The sequence below is a fragment of the Lingula anatina genome, chromosome 1 (genome assembly GCF_051362555.1).
Source record: "Lingula anatina isolate TDL-2025a chromosome 1, LinAna3.0, whole genome shotgun sequence".
NCBI lineage: Eukaryota > Metazoa > Brachiopoda > Lingulata > Lingulida > Lingulidae > Lingula > Lingula anatina.
In genome coordinates, this window is record NC_141767.1 from 18,941,945 (window position 1) to 18,959,465 (window position 17,521).

The following is a 17,521-nucleotide window of genomic DNA, read 5'->3' on the forward strand; positions in this document are numbered from 1 at the left end:
CCAATTTTCAATGCTAATCAAAATTAAGTTACGACCTCTGTAGTGACTTGGATCAATAGGCCCCTACATCTGCAATTAAAAATTAGTTTGGAGTTTCCTTACTAATTTTTAATTCACCACAGTGATAACCTAGGTTCTCATAATATTTGGAAGGCATAAAGACTATATAATTCCCTTTTCTAACTAATTTAGATCTACATGTAGGCCAGTGAATCTAGGCCTAATTGGGTAGCGGAGACATTGGTCAAAGTCACCACAGAAATTAATTTGAAAAAAAAAATTGAAAATCAAAGAGTTATGGGGGAAATACTGCAAAATTGATACTGCCAATCGCTCTAAGTTCAGGATGTCCCATATCTGGGTCTTCGCGATTTGACCTGATTTGACCTGATTTGACCGAGTTAACAGTCTTCTCTACCGCAATCGAGAATCCAACATGGTGGACCGTGAAACGCATACAAGATATGACCAGATGAATATTTTTCACTGAACAGTGATGTTGAAACTTGGGGAGTTGTTAAGAAGGTAAAAAACAAATTTCATTTTCAACACCTATTTGCAGTGTTTTTTTAATTGAAAATATATCCAGCCAGTGACAATCTACCATTCATGCCCCCGATGCATGTTCAGTTTCTTGACTTTGAGTCGAAACTGGACACTCGCTCCCATTGGAAAGTCTATGATGATCAGCTTTTACCACGGTTATTTACCTTTTTTGTAATTGCAATTTCTTTCAGAATATTGGGTTCAATAGTTTACCAAGCTCAGTTAATATAAAAAAACATGAGTAGGAATGCAAGAGACATTGCATACCAGTAGTGCATATGCTGAAACAGTAACTTGGTAACACGGGCAATTGTTGATTTTGCACATAGGGTGTACATGTACCCTCACCACACTTGTTAGATTCTCACTTTGAAATATCGTGCAATCTTACAAACTAAAAATTAAATTGGAAATAGACTGCATTCCAAATTGTAAAACTTTTCATATTTTTAGCACAGTTGCTTCTGACCCATTGAAATTGACGTCATTCTATGACTGGTTTGGTTATCTTGGGTGACTAAAAATAATCCTTCAGTAACTCAGACTGGTTTTTGTCAGATCTGCTAGTACACATCAGCTGACACATACACATGATTACAGTACCCCCTTCACTCATATAAGTTATTCTTTCTTCTATCTCTTTTGTACTGTACTAGTGGTTGAGCGATTAAATTGCATTCACTGTCTTCACTGTGGCATTGTGTAGGCCTATAGGGTCTACATTATTACATGTAATATATCAGATGTGGATGGAACTTCCCAAATCTAGTCTCAGCTGGAAGCAAATTCTTGACTCATTCATTGACTCATTCTTGACTTTTCACCATGGACTAAACTTTACAAAATTTCCTACCCATATATATGTCTAAAACTGGCAGATATACACCCATAGTTACTTGTTGAACTTGAATAGCAAATTATATAAATTATGTCAATTTTAATATGACCTTGAATTTGACCTTTGACCAATATGTACTTTTCACCAAGATCTGAGCTTTGCAAATTTTCTGGCCCTTATATATATATATATATATCTTCAAAACTTGCAGAGATAAACTCAAAGACTGGGTTCCCATACCTAGATTGATCTAACAGCTTCGATCCATCTCTGAGGGGTTTCCTGCTAAATTGTTTTCAGCTTAAGAAGCTTAGATGTCTGGCATGCCTACTGAAGCTGCAAAGTGATAATTAATTACTCCCTAGCAGCTTCAGTAGGCGTGACAGACATCTAAGCTGCTTAAGTTGAGTGTAATTAAGCGAGAATCCCCTCTGAGATAGATCGATCCACAGTTAGTACGATAGGTTCTGGGAATGATTCCAAATTTGAACTACTAGGTACTTCCCACCATGAAGTGCAGTTTTTTTTTTTTGGCCTTTAAATCTCCAAAACTGACAGAGATACACTCATAGTTACTTTTGAACTTGAATAGGAAATTGTACATTAAATGCACTTATCATATTTACCAGTCCCTATTTCTCCACAACTAAAACAGAAATAGTTTATAACATACCATTTAACTTGATTGCAGACATGCTGAAGCTGTCGGTCCAATCAGTCATGACTGGGAAAATTTGTTTGGACCAGTAAAAAATTGAACTTGGTCGGTCCAAAGCACCGACAGTTTTAAGAACCTCAATTTTGAATCGACAGTCATCATTCGACATACTTCACTAATAAAAATATTTAAAACCTAAAGCGTTTTCTCTTCCATTTCAAACCTATCACATTCACAAACAAAGTAAGCTACCTAATCTTACTGTTAGTATCTGTCTCAAACGAATAGAGTGATTTCGGTCCGACAAAAATCCATTCGGTCCGTCAAATTTTTCATTACTGCCTGTCCAAATGTCTGGCCATTCTGAAAAGTTTTCAGCATGTCTGTGATTGACCTTAATGTGGCTGGTGGTACAATATATTGTGCCAGCTTTGCCATTCTGATGCTCTCGATCAACTTGGGTAGGGTTTTCTTTGACCACCCCATATAATGTTTTTATTGCACATTTAATTATATACCGGACACTAGTTCTGCATATCATAATTGTAAGCATTTAGAAATGGATGATATTGGCTTAACATGATGTCATGTTCTACTATTATTCCAGATATATCAGATGTAATTTTAAAAAGTATAAAAATCAGTTCAAAAGTCTGCTTGTTTTGAAATATGTGTATTTTTTTTTTAATTAAGGAGGCACGAAGTAACAGAATATGTGTGTTAAAGAACTGTTTAATCCACAGCAGAATACCAAAGGTGAGTGAATCTTAATGTAAAGAAATACCTTTATATTGTGGCTTTTTTAATGGTAGCACAAACTTTTAGCATTTTAATTTTTTGTAAAATTGCTTTGTGTGGACATGAATACATATTCCACTCCTTAAAAGGGAAACTAACATGTCTTTGAAAGAAAATGGATTTTTAAATAATTATTGTACCACCAGCGTTAGCGCTGGCGGTACACATGGTTTCGGTCCCGTCCGGATCGTTCCGCCGGCTCCGCCGGCTCCGTTGGCTCCGCCGGATGGCTACCGTTACCGCTTCTCCTCCTAGACGGTAAGGGCCCCCGTACCCATCTCATGGATTTAGGTCACCTATAATCTCAACTCGTTCCACGTAAAATTTGGGCTTTGTCGGTATTGGGGTCTGGGTGTGGCACTCATTGCAATGCACCCTTGTCTAAAAATGGCAAAATTAAATGCTAATTATCTACCCTACGGAAGGGGTTATGGGAAAAATTTCTATAGACGACTTTCCAAAAGTCATATGTGTAGATTTCAAATATACCCTTGGATTTGACCTTTGACCTTTACTTCAAGGTCAAATGGGCCAAAATTTTCAAAAAAATGAAATTTTTTACGAAAAAAATTTTTTTTGCCCTGTTATTCAGACACCACACAGACTTAACCAATAATATTATTGGAAAGTGTTACCCTTCAGGTCATCTTTCATCTCCATGAATTTGGGGTCAATCGGTGCATTTTCACGGGAGTAGCGGCCATAAGATACCGAAACTAAAAACTGTCTCTAATTCGGGAACCGTTAATGCTAGAAACCCATTCTTTTTTGCATTTTGTAGAGCATGTAAAGCCCAACACTGGAGGTGGTCTCGTTTTTTTTGTATTCCATACGGTTTTCGAGTTACGCTGTATCAAAAAGCACATATTGGTGGTAAAAGCAAAATGTGCAGTACGGTAATGGATAATAAATTTTGAACTCTGGAAAAATAAAACATAAGGCTTGGCAAAGCAGACAACTTGTGTTCAAAAATGACATTATTTCATCAAATTTGAACTTCTGAAACTTCAGAGCACCTCCTATTTCAAGAATTTTGACCAAAATGACATTTTCTTTATTTTAATTAATTTTTTCTGTACGAAATTTAAGGCACATTATGGTAACTCCAAAATTATAACATTTAGTCCCTTATATCTCCAAAACTGGCAGAGATAGGTCTATAGTTACTATTGAAGTTGAATAGGAAGTCATATACTGGCAATCTTACTATGACCTTGAAATTGACCTTTGACCTACTTTTCACCATGAACTGAACTTTGCAAATTTTTCTTCCCTTTTATCTCCAAAACTGGCAGAGATAGGTCCATAGTTACTATTGAACTTGAATAGGAAGTCATATAATGGCAATCTATATGTGACATTAAAATTGACCTTTGACCTACTTTTCACCATGAACTGAATTTTGCAAATTTTGCTTTCCTTTTATCTCCAAAACTGGCTGAGATAGGTCCGTAGTTACTATTGAACTTGAATAGGAAGTCATATACTGGCAATCTAAATGTGACCTTAAAATTGACCTTTGACCTACTTTTCACCATAAACTGAACTTTGCAAAATTTGCTTCTCTTTTATCTCCAAAACTGGCAGAGATAGGTCCATAGTTACTATTGAAGTTGAATAGGAAGTCATATACTGGCAATCTAAATGTGACCTTAAAATTGACCTTTGACCTACTTTTCACTATGAACTGAACTTTGCAAATTTTGCTTCCCTTTTATCTCCAAAACTGGCAGAGATAGGTCCATAGTTACTATTGAACTTGAATAGGAAGTCATATACTGGCAATCTAAATGTGACCTTAAAATTGACCTTTGACCTACTTTACACCATGAACTGAATTTTGCAAATTTTGCTTTCCTTTTATCTCCAAAACTGGCTGAGATAGGTCCATAGTTACTATTGAAGTTGAATAGGAAGTCAAATACTGGCAATCTAAATGTGACCTTAAAATTGACCTTTGACCTACTTTTCACTATGAACTGAACTTTGCAAATTTTGCTTCCCTTTTATCTCCAAAACTGGCAGAGATAGGTCCATAGTTACTATTGAACTTGAATAGGAAGTCATATACTGGCAATCTAAATGTGACCTTGAAATTGACCTTTGACCTACTTTTCACCATGAACTGAACTTTGCAAACTTTTCTTCCCTTTTATCTCCAAAACTGGCAGAGATAGGTCCATAGTTACTATTGAACTTGAAAAGGAAGTCATATACTGGCAATCTAAATGTGACCCTAAAATTGACCTTTGACCTACTTTACACCATGAACTGAATTTTGCAAATTTTGCTTTCCTTTTATCTCCAAAACTGGCTGAGATAGGTCCGTAGTTACTATTGAACTTGAATAGGAAGTCATATACTGGCAATCTAAATGTGACCTCAAAATTGACCTTTGACCTACTTTTCACCATAAACTGAACTTTGCAAATTTTGCTTCCCTTTTATCTCCAAAACTGGCAGAGATAGGTCCATAGTTACTATTGAACTTGAATAGGAAGTCATATACTGGCAATCTATATGTGACCTTGAAATTGACCTTTGACCTACTTTTCACCATGAACTGAACTTTGCAAATTTTGCTTCCCTTTTATCTCCAAAACTGGCAGAGATAGGTCCATAGTTACTATTGAACTTGAATAGAAAGTCATATACTGGCAATCTAAATGTGACCTTGAAATTGGCCTTTGACCTACTTTTCACCATGAACTGAATTTTGCAAATTTTGCTTCCCTTTTATCTCCAAAACTGGCTGAGATAGGTCCATAGTTACTATTGAAGTTGAATAGGAAGTCCTATACTGGCAATCTAAGTGTGACCTTGAAATTGACCTTTGACCTACTTTTTATCATGCACTGAACTCTGCTAATTTCTTTCTCTTTTAACTTCAAACTTGACAGAGATAGGTCCATAGTAACTCTTGAACTTGAATAGGAAGTCATATACTGGCAATTTACTGTGACCTTGAAATTGACCCTTGACCTACCTTATGAAGAACTTAAATTTGATTGTACCATATATATATTTTTGCAATAGTTTAAAAATTCTTGTTGATTGCATTTTTACAGCTTGTCAAGCACAAAACTGGTGGCTGTGTCCCTTATTTTGTGTATGTGGGGGTCTATACGAATGTGCTTGCTCCAGCTGGTGGTACAATATTCGGAGGCGGTATCGCCTCTCTGATCCTCTAGTTTAAATCAATTTTTTGTAAATACACAATTTTGGTATATACTACTATACATTTCAGATCAAATGGGATAAGGCAGTTGCAATTGCAAATTACAATTTGGTATGTACAATGACTTCGTTTTGTAAGTGCAAACTGGTGAACTTGATATAATTGTGCTTGAATAATTATATTAGCATGCAGGTTGTGATAACTGAGGCAATTAAGGGTTCTTCAGTACCATATACAGGATATCAGACTATAATTAGGAATTATTTTTATTTACAGCACATACCAAGCTATTAGTTATTATATAAAATGCTAGAGTTGTCTCTGATATGGCAAATATACATTTTTCACATAAAGTCTAGTCATAATTTTAGCTATTGATGACAAATTTCCTGCAATTACTTGTGCTCATATGTCCACCTCTTTTAAAAATTGCCAGATGTCTACCATGAAAATATCTTAAAGTTCTTACAATTGGAACAGTTTAATTAACCAATAGATACAATAGCTGGTCTGGTGCAGATCTGCAGATTGGAGTGCTTACTGCATTATTGGATTACTTTAATGAAGGCCAAAGTGGCATAATGGAACTTGTGTTCATCTTCAGTTGGTTTAGTTATCTAGAGTCAGAAGGAATTGGTTCATAGCATTTACATGTATTTAAGTATAATTAATCTGCTAATATGGCTTTATTTTTAGCCTGGATAATAAACCCAAATGTAGTTTGAAAATTGAGAAGTGGGAGGATCTTGAAAGTATAAAAAAGTATTATTCACACTTGTAGAAAACATTTCCTTTTGATGGTTTTGAAGATTTTCCAGTGGTGTTATATGTCTCTGGGATAAAAAAAAAACATACGTAGTCTCTTAAGAAACAATTAACTTTTTGCTATATTTAAATTACCTCATTCTTTAGGGGATGAGATACATGTATATAGATTTCTAAAGTTTCGAATACCCTTATATTTTAATTACACCAATTTTACTATTTCCAGTTCATGTTTGACCTTGCAGTTATAGCCAATGTAACAGATTTTATTTTGAGTTGGATACGCTTGAAATTTAAATGTTAGCTTTGCACTAATTCACCATTAAAAGTCATTTAGAAATCATCGTGCAGTTTATTATTACTAATAATGAAATGTCTGATTGACAGTGTTATGAATATAACTGGTTAACATGTACAGGTCAATTGTTAAAAAACAATAAGTATGTTTTTATTAGCTACATATCATGCTAGTGTACATTTGGAAAGTTCTCCTTGATAACCTCTAATTGAAATCCAGTTTCTGAGGCAGAATTTAATGCATAATACTGAAAATCCATATTCTGGAATGATGTTCTTCCACTTGATTAGATGCTGAAGTCGACTTGCTTAGAAAAGCTAGCTATAGGATACTGCTTTTGTAAGTGAGTTCTCAATTGAATTTTTTAGATATTAAATATTTTACTGGATTTGATAGTAAATTGAATCCAGCTGTCCTTTCAGATTGAAAAAAAAAGCCTTTTGACGGTATACATTTAAAAAAAAATGCAATTTTAACCCTCGGGACATAAAACGTTTCATTATCTCTGTTTGTTGTCATTTAAATAAGTGAACCATATATAGGCAGTCTTGAAAGCATTGGCATGTTTCTGGTGGTTTTATTTGAATTAGAGCATATAGGAGAAAAAGAATCACTTTACATGTACAAGTTGAATTTAAAGTCATGCCTGTGCATGCATTGGGCATGACTAAACCTTAGGAGTGTAAGCTCCTAAAATAATCCTTTGTTCACTTGCTGGGCAGTGGGCAGTTTTATATATTGTATCACTGGGTGGACCCTATTGTATTATACCAGACTGGACATTTCCTCATTTCTAAGTAGCCAGAGGACAGACACAGTTTAGACATATGATTGATTTACAGACAGAGGTACATATATTACTTGAATATTACTGAAGTCACATATTAGTTGGGTAGTGATTTATGTATTACACAAATAGAACAAGTTCATTGAAGTGCTTCCAGCAAAATTGGTATGGGTACATTTCATTATATTTCTTTATGCTTGGAAATTTTGAAACTATGAAAAGGCACTATCGAGTCAGTAACTTGTGAAAAGTCACATGAAAAAATATTGTAAAGGCAGTATCACATATCTGATTTTAGACTGAGAGATTATTGCGTAAAGTAAGTGTAATTTTTTGTACATATAAGATGTAATGACTATTTTTCTTAAGTACCTTGTATTAACTATAAAGACAATACAAATAGTTTTTTCAAAGGGTTAAGTTATATGTTTATCAAAAGCACACTTCAGTGCATATTTTCATTTATCAATGTGCCTCTATCTTAATAATAAATCAATATAAATTGATAAAGCCTGTTGAGTACAAAAGAGAAAGTGAAAATTGTGCCTAAAGTAATGAATTATGTCATTTTCATTTCAGGTGTGGGAGGGAATTGATGCATGCTGACCATGCCCAGACTGTCCAGATCACTGGACTCCATGAGCTCCTTGGACCTATCCTCTGCTTCTGGGAGAACCAAAGAAGTGGGTATATTCTATTTTAAAATGGTTGATGTCTTAGGAAGCGAAATGTCATTATTTGTGCAGTGTGGAGTCCTAATATCAGTCATATGCATATACAGAGGACTTGAGAGCTAGATAGAATATCATCTGTGTTATACTGTAGGCGCATGCACTCACGCACGCAAGCAAGCATGCACACAAACACTTACATACACACACACAAAGATGCATGTATAGTAGACTTAAGTAGAATTCCTATATTTTGTATATATACATATGATGATAAAATTATTCTTAAAAGATCATTTTTATTCAAGCCCCCTGGATGACTTGGTGTGCCCTGCATGTATGCGCACTTCCACATATATGTATTCTGTACAGTAGGTGTACACATATGTATGCACTCACGCATGCATGCACACTTTAGTAGAATTTTTACATTTTGCAGTTGATGGTTAGAATTATTCTCAAAGAACATTTTATATATGTAAAAAGGGCATTTTTTCATGCCCCCTGGATGATGACTTGGTGTGCCATGGCATGTGGGGTCACTTCCACATATATGCATACAGAGAAGCATGGTTTAATATATATATTTTATTTTACGATTTTAAATAAGGACTATAATGTACAATTTTATGAATGATAACATGGTTTGTAGTGTGCATAACGGTACCTGTGGCTGAAAGGAAAGGGAATGTTGGCCAAGCTTGTCTCATGCAAATCTGATGGGGATTCTTATTGTTCAATATTTTTGCTTTTCCTATCCCTGGAAGATGCATGGCGGTTGTCAGAGTAGAACTAGATGACACAATCCAGAAGTCCTGGACTTCATCACTGAGTAACAATAATAACAATAACAGTTTGCTATCTTTTCTAGTGTTAATTGATTTTTTTTTACAAAGTACATTGGAATGCACCTTGTCTCTCTAATAAGTTGCTGAGGAATAAAACTGTGCAAGGTCAAAGTGGTGGCAAGTTAATTGTAGCTAAATTGATGGAAATGAAATTTGCGGGATGCAAATTAATATTGAGTATTGCATCGTTCCCATGACACTAAGTGACTCCTTATGTATTTACTTTGGGTCGTAATTGAGATATTGTCCTGCACGTATGTGTCTTTAATTTTTTATTTATATCCGTACCAATCCATTTTGATTCTTCCCTTGATGAGAAGAAATAAGGTTTGATTTATCTTCTTCGATTTCCATGTCATGGATCATCTCTGAACCACTTCAGGATATATCTATTGATAAATGAAGAAAAAAGAGCTTTTTGATGAGATATATTTTATTTAGTGGATTGCCTGGGATATAAATAAAAAGGAATTGCCTAGGAAATATGATCAGTTTCAAGTTTGTTTTGTGTTGTTATAATGCCATTTTAGTGTATATTATTGTTGGAAAGTCCATTTCTCTATCAGGGAAAATTTATCATTATATCCTGTTAAATATCATTTATACTTGTTATGATAGACTCACCACGTCCACCAACAGTGCCTTCAAAGCATACAGTGTGCTCAGCCTATTTAACATTTTCTCCTTTATCATCAAGGTAAATGACATATGATTAAATCCAAAATTGTTGAAAAAATTATGACCCACTTTTGAGAGTTTAATTTCTCTTTTTCAGTTAAAAGTAAAATTCTCAAACCTCTTTCTCTAGACAAATTGGATCAAGGGTTTGAATTTTGTCAATGGTTTTGACTAAGGTGTACTTCAGTGGTTGAAAGAAAAAAAAATTAATTTCCAGTAAAATAAATGTTTCGTTCTATAAAGGTCAAACACCAGTTGCGTACCTTAAAACCTTTGCCTGCATAAATAATGTAACTATCATCACTTTTTCTCTAATCTTATTTTGTATGAGTGTTGGATAGTGAGGTGAGTTGCTTGCTTTTGAAATCTTATTCATGTGTCAGCATTGAAGCAATATAACTCATACTGCTTTGTACTTTTAAACTGCCCCCGGTAATGTGAGAATGTCAAGTATTGAGCTTACTGTATCTTTTGTAATGATTCACTGTATTTTCTCAATGTTTTTCTATACATTGTATATATATAATAATACATGACATGTGTGAAAATTACAGTCTTTTCAGGGGAGCCGTCCATCCTTGGAATATGAAGTATGTACATAGTGAAGTGCATACCTCCCTACCCCATCTTCCCTTGACTGTGTATATACATGTAGTACATGCTTTTATGTGATGGCTACTAGTTTTGTTGCTGTGCAGGTGGTTTGCTCAATGATATACGTAGAGGTAGGCTCTATCTGGGTCATTGGTTTGATGTGTTTCTGGGAGTTGGATATTTCAGATGCTGTTGTCAGTTTCACATGTAAATTGTAATGCTTCCACATTATTGTCTAAAGTTTTAAGGTTATGTACTCTGAAATATGCCATTATGTGACCAAATTTTAGTTTTTTCTGTCATTTTCATATTTATGTATCAGTTTATCATTTTTGCATATATCTTAAATGACTATGCGGATCAATATTTTGATGCCAGGTGAGCTGTCATCGTTCAGAAGTGTCATTTTTACCAAGTACCTGAAAATGTTTTTCAGCCACTCCTCAATAATTCTAATTGGCCGTAGATAGCAATCCCCTCAGTGGAAAATTCAGTTACTGTTGCAGTAAAATCCCAAAAATTGGTGCCACAGTAGTTATTGATAAAAGTGTAGAGAACAACTTGGTGCCAAATATTTCTGATAACATCTTCGAACCCAATTTTAAGCAATCTTGTTTTTAAAGGTCCATTGAAAATTGATGTAAATGAGGGTTATTCTTGAGCAGAGTGCTTTTAAGAATATCTGTTGCAGCCCTTAGTGGTACTCATGTACAGTTTATATATGCCATTAACATTTTTCTGATAAGGACGGAGGTGGTAAAGAACATCAAGACACCCAAAGTACCACTTTTACCTCCAAAACACTGATATGACATTATCAGCAAGATGATCATACTTCTTCTGAAGACAAATAATGTCCATGAACATAATATAAAGGATAATATTATAATAACCAGTTTTATACAAAGTTGTTTTAGTCATATTTTGGCTAACAGGGTATATAACTTTTACTTTGAAGATTGTGGTTCTGTTCAGATTTCACCTCAGATAACCTAGACATAGGTGAAAGAAGTGAATGATATCACGGAAAGAAGCATGAGGTCAAGATATTTCCATCCATGCATCTTTTTTATTGCTGTGAGCTTTGATTATGAGCTTGATGCAGAGACTGATATGCTTGTTCGCAGAGTTACTGCTAAAATTAGCTGTTCAAACTATAGCTGCTGTGTAGATACCAGTTGATTAGATGTAGAGGAACATATAGTTCAGAAAGCATATTTCATTGGTTTGTTGGAATTAAGTGATCTTGAATTTGGTAACAAGCAAAAAGAAAGAGGGCAGATTTATTGATAAATTTAAATGAAAATTGAATATAATGGTTCCAAATATATATTCATCACATGATAATTTTGTAAATTTGTCAGCACACAAAAGTTACAAGCATTTAGCACAAGTTTATCTATGGCCTTTTTCACATTTTGCACCATGCTGTATTGCAACATTTTGAGTGGCCAACTTCTAAATAGACTGGCTATTTGAATTTGTAATAGAGTCATCTGAACAGTGCACCTTAAGATACTAGAAACTCTGGTTGGACATGAACAAGCAGGGAAATTAATCCTTGCAATTTGGTCTTATAAATCCCACAAACCCTCAGGGATTTTAACCCCAAACTGTACAAACAGTTGCAGTTAATTTAATTTGATATTGTAGAATCTTCTGATAGATTAGAATCGACTTTTATCAATGTAAATTACCCATTGTGGTGCATAGGTTTAAGCAGATTTTGAACTTTGTGATTATTTTGGGCACCAATTGTTAAAAAATGGGCTCATTTTTTAAGTAACTGGATTGTGAAAAAAATTAATAACTTTTGTCCTGAAATGTACCCAGGGCCCATGACAGGACCACATGTTCTGTTGGGAACTGTTATCTGGTCAAGGTTCTTTGTCTTGTTTATTAATATTCTTCAAGAAGTAAGGATATCCAGACAAAAATTCTAAAGAACTTCATTTGTGCTGGAAATTATGTTCCTGAGAAAAAGTCATCTTCAGGAAGTTTGAATTCAGCTTTTTTTTTTTTTTTTTTTTTTTTTTTTGCAAATAATTAGAAAAAAATTAGCAGAGTTGACCAGGAGTGCATAGGCAACAATCTTGTGCCGTCAGTTTGGTTTATATGTTTTTGTTATGGAGTTATGATACCCTAATTACAGATTTTCATTAAAACAAAAGCATTATTTTGCTTTATCAATGATAAAATCTGAACTTAGACTTTTAAGAAAATTCGCTGTCAGGGTGTGGGAGTACTAAATGGTGTCAATAAATTGGTGTTGAAATGGTGAGGGTGGGAGCTCAGGTAAAAGAGAAATTTGAGAAACTGATTTTTCAGTTTTTATCCCAAAATCGCAATTATGACGTAACTCATAAGATGACGTGTAAATGTTAATTAATTTAGTCACTAAACACTGAAGATTTATTTATAATCCAAAAGAATGTATGTAAGGCAGTAAATAAGGAGTTTTGGGAGAAGTTTTGGGGTGACAATGTCCTTAAGGCACCAAGGCTAAAGTGTTCTATGGTCTGTTTACTATAATGGAATAAATTAATTAAACATTGAAGTAAGGCACAATTTTGCATATTTTCTTACCCTTTTATCTCCAAATTTGGCTGAGGTAAACCCATGATTATTATTGAAGCTGAATAGCAAATCATACATTGGCAATCTAAATGTAACCTTGAGTTTGATCTTTAACTTTCTTTTCAACCTGAGATAAACTTTGTAGATTTCCTGACACTTATATCTACAAAACTGACATGGATACACCTATTTTTACCATTGAACTTGAATAGCAAATCATATATTGGCACCCTGAGCTTCAGAGATAACTTGACACCTACCTCTTCACTATAGCCTATCTTCATCGTGTCAAGTTACCTCTGACCACATTCGATTGCTCCCGCCGCCCGCCAATCAAATTTAAATCCCGCACTCAATGACTCATTGAACGATCTAGCCAATGAACGCGAACGAGTCAAAGCGCGCTTTGTTCAAATCCGGACCAATCAAAGATAAGGCTGAATATCAGGGACTTGCTGTAACCTGTGGGCAGCACGCAAAATACATCATCCCTCAGTAGATAATGATGCAGGGCCTCAAACTGCTCTGGTTTTAATTCCGATATACTCATATTTTGCAAAGAATCAAGAGATAACTTAACACATTATTTTTCGTAGTCACTCGTAGGAGACGCCATGCTTTCTTTGTGTACGGTTATGCACTCGGAACTACTCAGATGTCTCCGCACTCGACAATAACTTTGTTGTTAGTATGGAGCTTGCGGAATCAGCCGAGGATTACCGATTGACGGTCAACCAATCAGCGTTTTCACCAAACTTTGGTGAAAAATTTTGAAACTTGGATTCGATTGGCTTATATAAACTAGGTCAAACTATTTTCGTCAGAGGTAACTTGACACGATGAAGATAGGCTATTGTGAAGAGGTTAGTGTCAAGTTATCTCTGAAGCTCAGGGTGTATATTGGTAACCTTAATTTGAATTTGACTTTGACCTACATTTTACATGAAATGCACTTTTAATTTTTCTAACCCTTGTATCTTCAAAACTAGCAGAGATATAGTTACTATTGAACTTGAATATATTTAGGAAGTCATATATTGGGAATCTTTTGTGACCATGAATTTGACCTTTGACCTTCTTTTTGCCATGAAATGCACTTTGCATATTTAGCAACCTTTATTTCTCCACAGTGAAAACAGATAGATCCATAGCTACCAATAAACTTGAATGAACTTAATCTCGCTGGTGGTACAATACCTGGTGTCAGTTTCACCACTCTTATGCACTGATTGTTGTTTTCTGTACAAAATTCATTGTTATCAAATTTCAAAGAAGGAAATACAATAAACTTCTCATAATTCATTACCTCAATTGACCGAATTAGTATATTATCTTCAATAAATCCAGAAAAACAAATATTTATACCTACATTATAGTATACAAGTAAATTCTGGTGTCACTATTATAGTTCAACTTCTTTTTTTTATGCAGAGCAAATGCCGAAATATAGTTTTTCAAAATATGCCAAACGACATCATGCCAGTCAAATATCAAATATTTTCTATGGCAAAAATAAAAGCCAAGTACTCTAACAAACCAGATGAGCACGAGAGAAACCAATACATTTGGACGTGCCACCAATGTGGTTGACACACAAGACTAGTGAATTATTAGATTGAAACATTACTGAAATGTCACATCAGTGTGGAAGTGATTTCTCTTTGTGACATAATGTTCTCAAGCGTTTTTTTTCATCAAAGACAAAATGTTAACATGAATCTCACAGTAATGTGAAGTGATGGCAGTTAGTCTGATTAGTGAATGATGTGCACAGAAAATAGCTCTTTGTTATTTGAAATGAAGATTGTAGTAGATTCAGAGCTGCACAAAGGTAATTTTTTAGACAGTATATATTAATGACTGTCGCAATGCATTCTAAGAACACTGAAATTAATTTCCTTTCTGAAATGCCACAGGTCCCTATATACCAATGCTGAGGAGAAAAGCGGGATAGATATAATCATGAGGCACATGTACACGCACAGTAGTCTTATCTGCTGTTGTGGTCCAGTTTTTGGTCTTGTTTCACATAAGGACATCAGTCAAAGTGTGGTTTAACTTATGACGCAAATATTTCAAGCTATTTGGACCTAAGGCAGATCTTCATAGTTTGGTAAAACAGAAGTATTTACCCACTAATGTTTTTTTTTTTTAGTTTGGAAAATTTATTTTACTGGCCTGGATTATGGTAAAAAAAAGTACTTTACTGCCCTAGTCAAAGAAGACAGAAATTAGTGTTTTTTAAGTTGGGACAAACATTTGACTGAAGATCTTTGTGAAACAGACTCACTTTTAAGGCACTTCTTGGCCCACAAGTACCAGTACTGTATTTTTGGGGCACCTGTTGAGAGAAGAACACAAAATAATTATACAGAATGTCAGACTTTGCCAGTTCATGTGAGAGATGTGAATCTGTACGCTGAAGGTCAGAAGAGGGTCATCTGGAAAAACTTGGTGATAATTGGATAAAGGAAGAGATATAAAGTACCAGAACTAAAATTTAGCAAGAAGAATAACTTATTGTTATGAGATATGTGTAGTGCATAGATTGCAAATATAGACCTTACATGGGAACCAACTTTGATGTAAGGAGGGAATATGGATATCAGACAGTTACTTGTAGCTGAACTTATCGAGGTAATGTTTTTTTTTTACTGCTAATACTTTGTACATATAATACAAATAATATTTCATGATCAAATAGTGTTATGCTATGTTATTAGACAAAGGTATATTGAACTGAAAGTTTAAGGATATGGACGTTTGAAATTACCCTAGATTCACTTTAGTGTGTGTGTGTGTGTGTGTGTGTGTGTGTGTGTGTGAAAGTTGAGAGGACTACCACTTTACCTCTCTCTCTCTCTTTATTTTCCCAGGTGATCTGTTTGTGTTTAACTGAATATACCTGAACGTTAGTAGAATGGTTAAATAAAGCCACAGCAAGTGGCTTAGTGAGATAAAGGTATTTTATATATTGCAGACATTTTGAGAAAAATTGTGTATTTATCTAGTATATCGTGTTCCTGTTGTCTCACTAATCAGTGGTAAATGAATTGATCCAGTCAAGGTTTGTATGCAGTGGAAAGCTTTAAATCCTTTCTCCAATCTTTTTTTAATCTATCATTAAAGATGGATAAAAATAATAATTATGATTCTTCTTGTTCATTTATTGGACTTATTTTTGATTGATGTTAATGCAAAAAATGATGCATCTGAAATGACAAAGCCAACTGTATTGCTGGTAACCTTAAAAAAAGAATTCAACATGTAGCTGTTATCAAAAATATTTTTAAAAGTAACAATTAAAAGAAGTGAAAAAGAATAAGAAGTAGTTGAAAAAGTTGAATCAAAAAAATTTTTTGAAATGAATTGACTTCATCTTGGTTGAATAAGTTGTAGGCTTTATTCAGTGTGGTAGCTGTGTTAAACTGCTGTAACAGCATATAGGCAAAACTGGGAGATGCAGACAGGATCTTTCACTCTTGATTGCTATTACATCAATCCACTTTTTTTCCACACGTACTTATTGATTTGGCCTGAAATGTGCACTTACCTAAATAGGAATCTATAAACTTGTTTATATAGAGCTGGGGTTCATATAATTATATACTCAATGTGTATTATTTTAGGATAACACAAATTAGTAAATCTTGTAATTGAAGCAATGACACTACATTCAAATTAAATTGATTGGATGCATAGACATCTTTATTGAACTATTGTAGATGACAAAATATCAGTTAAACTGAAGTTCAATTCATAGATTTAAATGGAATTTTGTGAGATGGCTTTGTCAGATTAAAAAAAGAACTGGAAGATAAGCTGTCAATCAATGAATTGGTATAGTTGCCAATACATCTCTTTCAAGAAGGAAATTGGTTTGCAATAAATGTTTTTCAGATCCTGCAATAGTGCCTCATTTTGCATATTTGTTATTAAAGCAAAAAAGAGCATGCACTAGGTTCAGCCTAATTGATATATTATTTATTAGAAAAAACAGAGCCTTGCCAAATTGATGTTACATCATCTTTTACATAAAAGCTACTATGGGGAGTGTTCATTTCCAAGGTTCCAGAATACCAGTGTGTATATGTGGTGTAGTTAGTTACTGTTGGGCTTCCAAAATCAATCTTTAGTTTGGCATTCAGATAGCATTACTGACACCTTGAATTCCTCTGAAGGCCAGCTTAAGCAGCATGGAAATAAGATGATTCAACCTGACAATTTTCTATGAAGAGGAACAGTTTGAGGGGTTCTTGTGAGGAAATAGCCAAGGACATGTTAT

The 17,521-nt window shown here is 34.4% G+C and overlaps 2 long non-coding RNA genes across 2 annotated transcripts; both read left to right on the plus strand.

Annotated features, from left to right (window-relative positions):
- Positions 1-372: 372 nt before the first annotated feature.
- On the plus strand, positions 373-7,099 carry LOC147764054 (uncharacterized). Its single transcript, XR_015334813.1, has 4 exons — positions 373-525; positions 2,736-2,798; positions 6,088-6,129; positions 6,715-7,099. It is a non-coding gene; the product is annotated as an uncharacterized LOC147764054 (long non-coding RNA).
- Positions 7,100-7,206: 107 nt separating this feature from the next.
- On the plus strand, positions 7,207-16,970 carry LOC147764055 (uncharacterized). Its single transcript, XR_015334807.1, has 3 exons — positions 7,207-8,033; positions 8,448-8,551; positions 15,392-16,970. It is a non-coding gene; the product is annotated as an uncharacterized LOC147764055 (long non-coding RNA).
- The last annotated feature ends 551 nt before the right edge of the window (positions 16,971-17,521 follow it).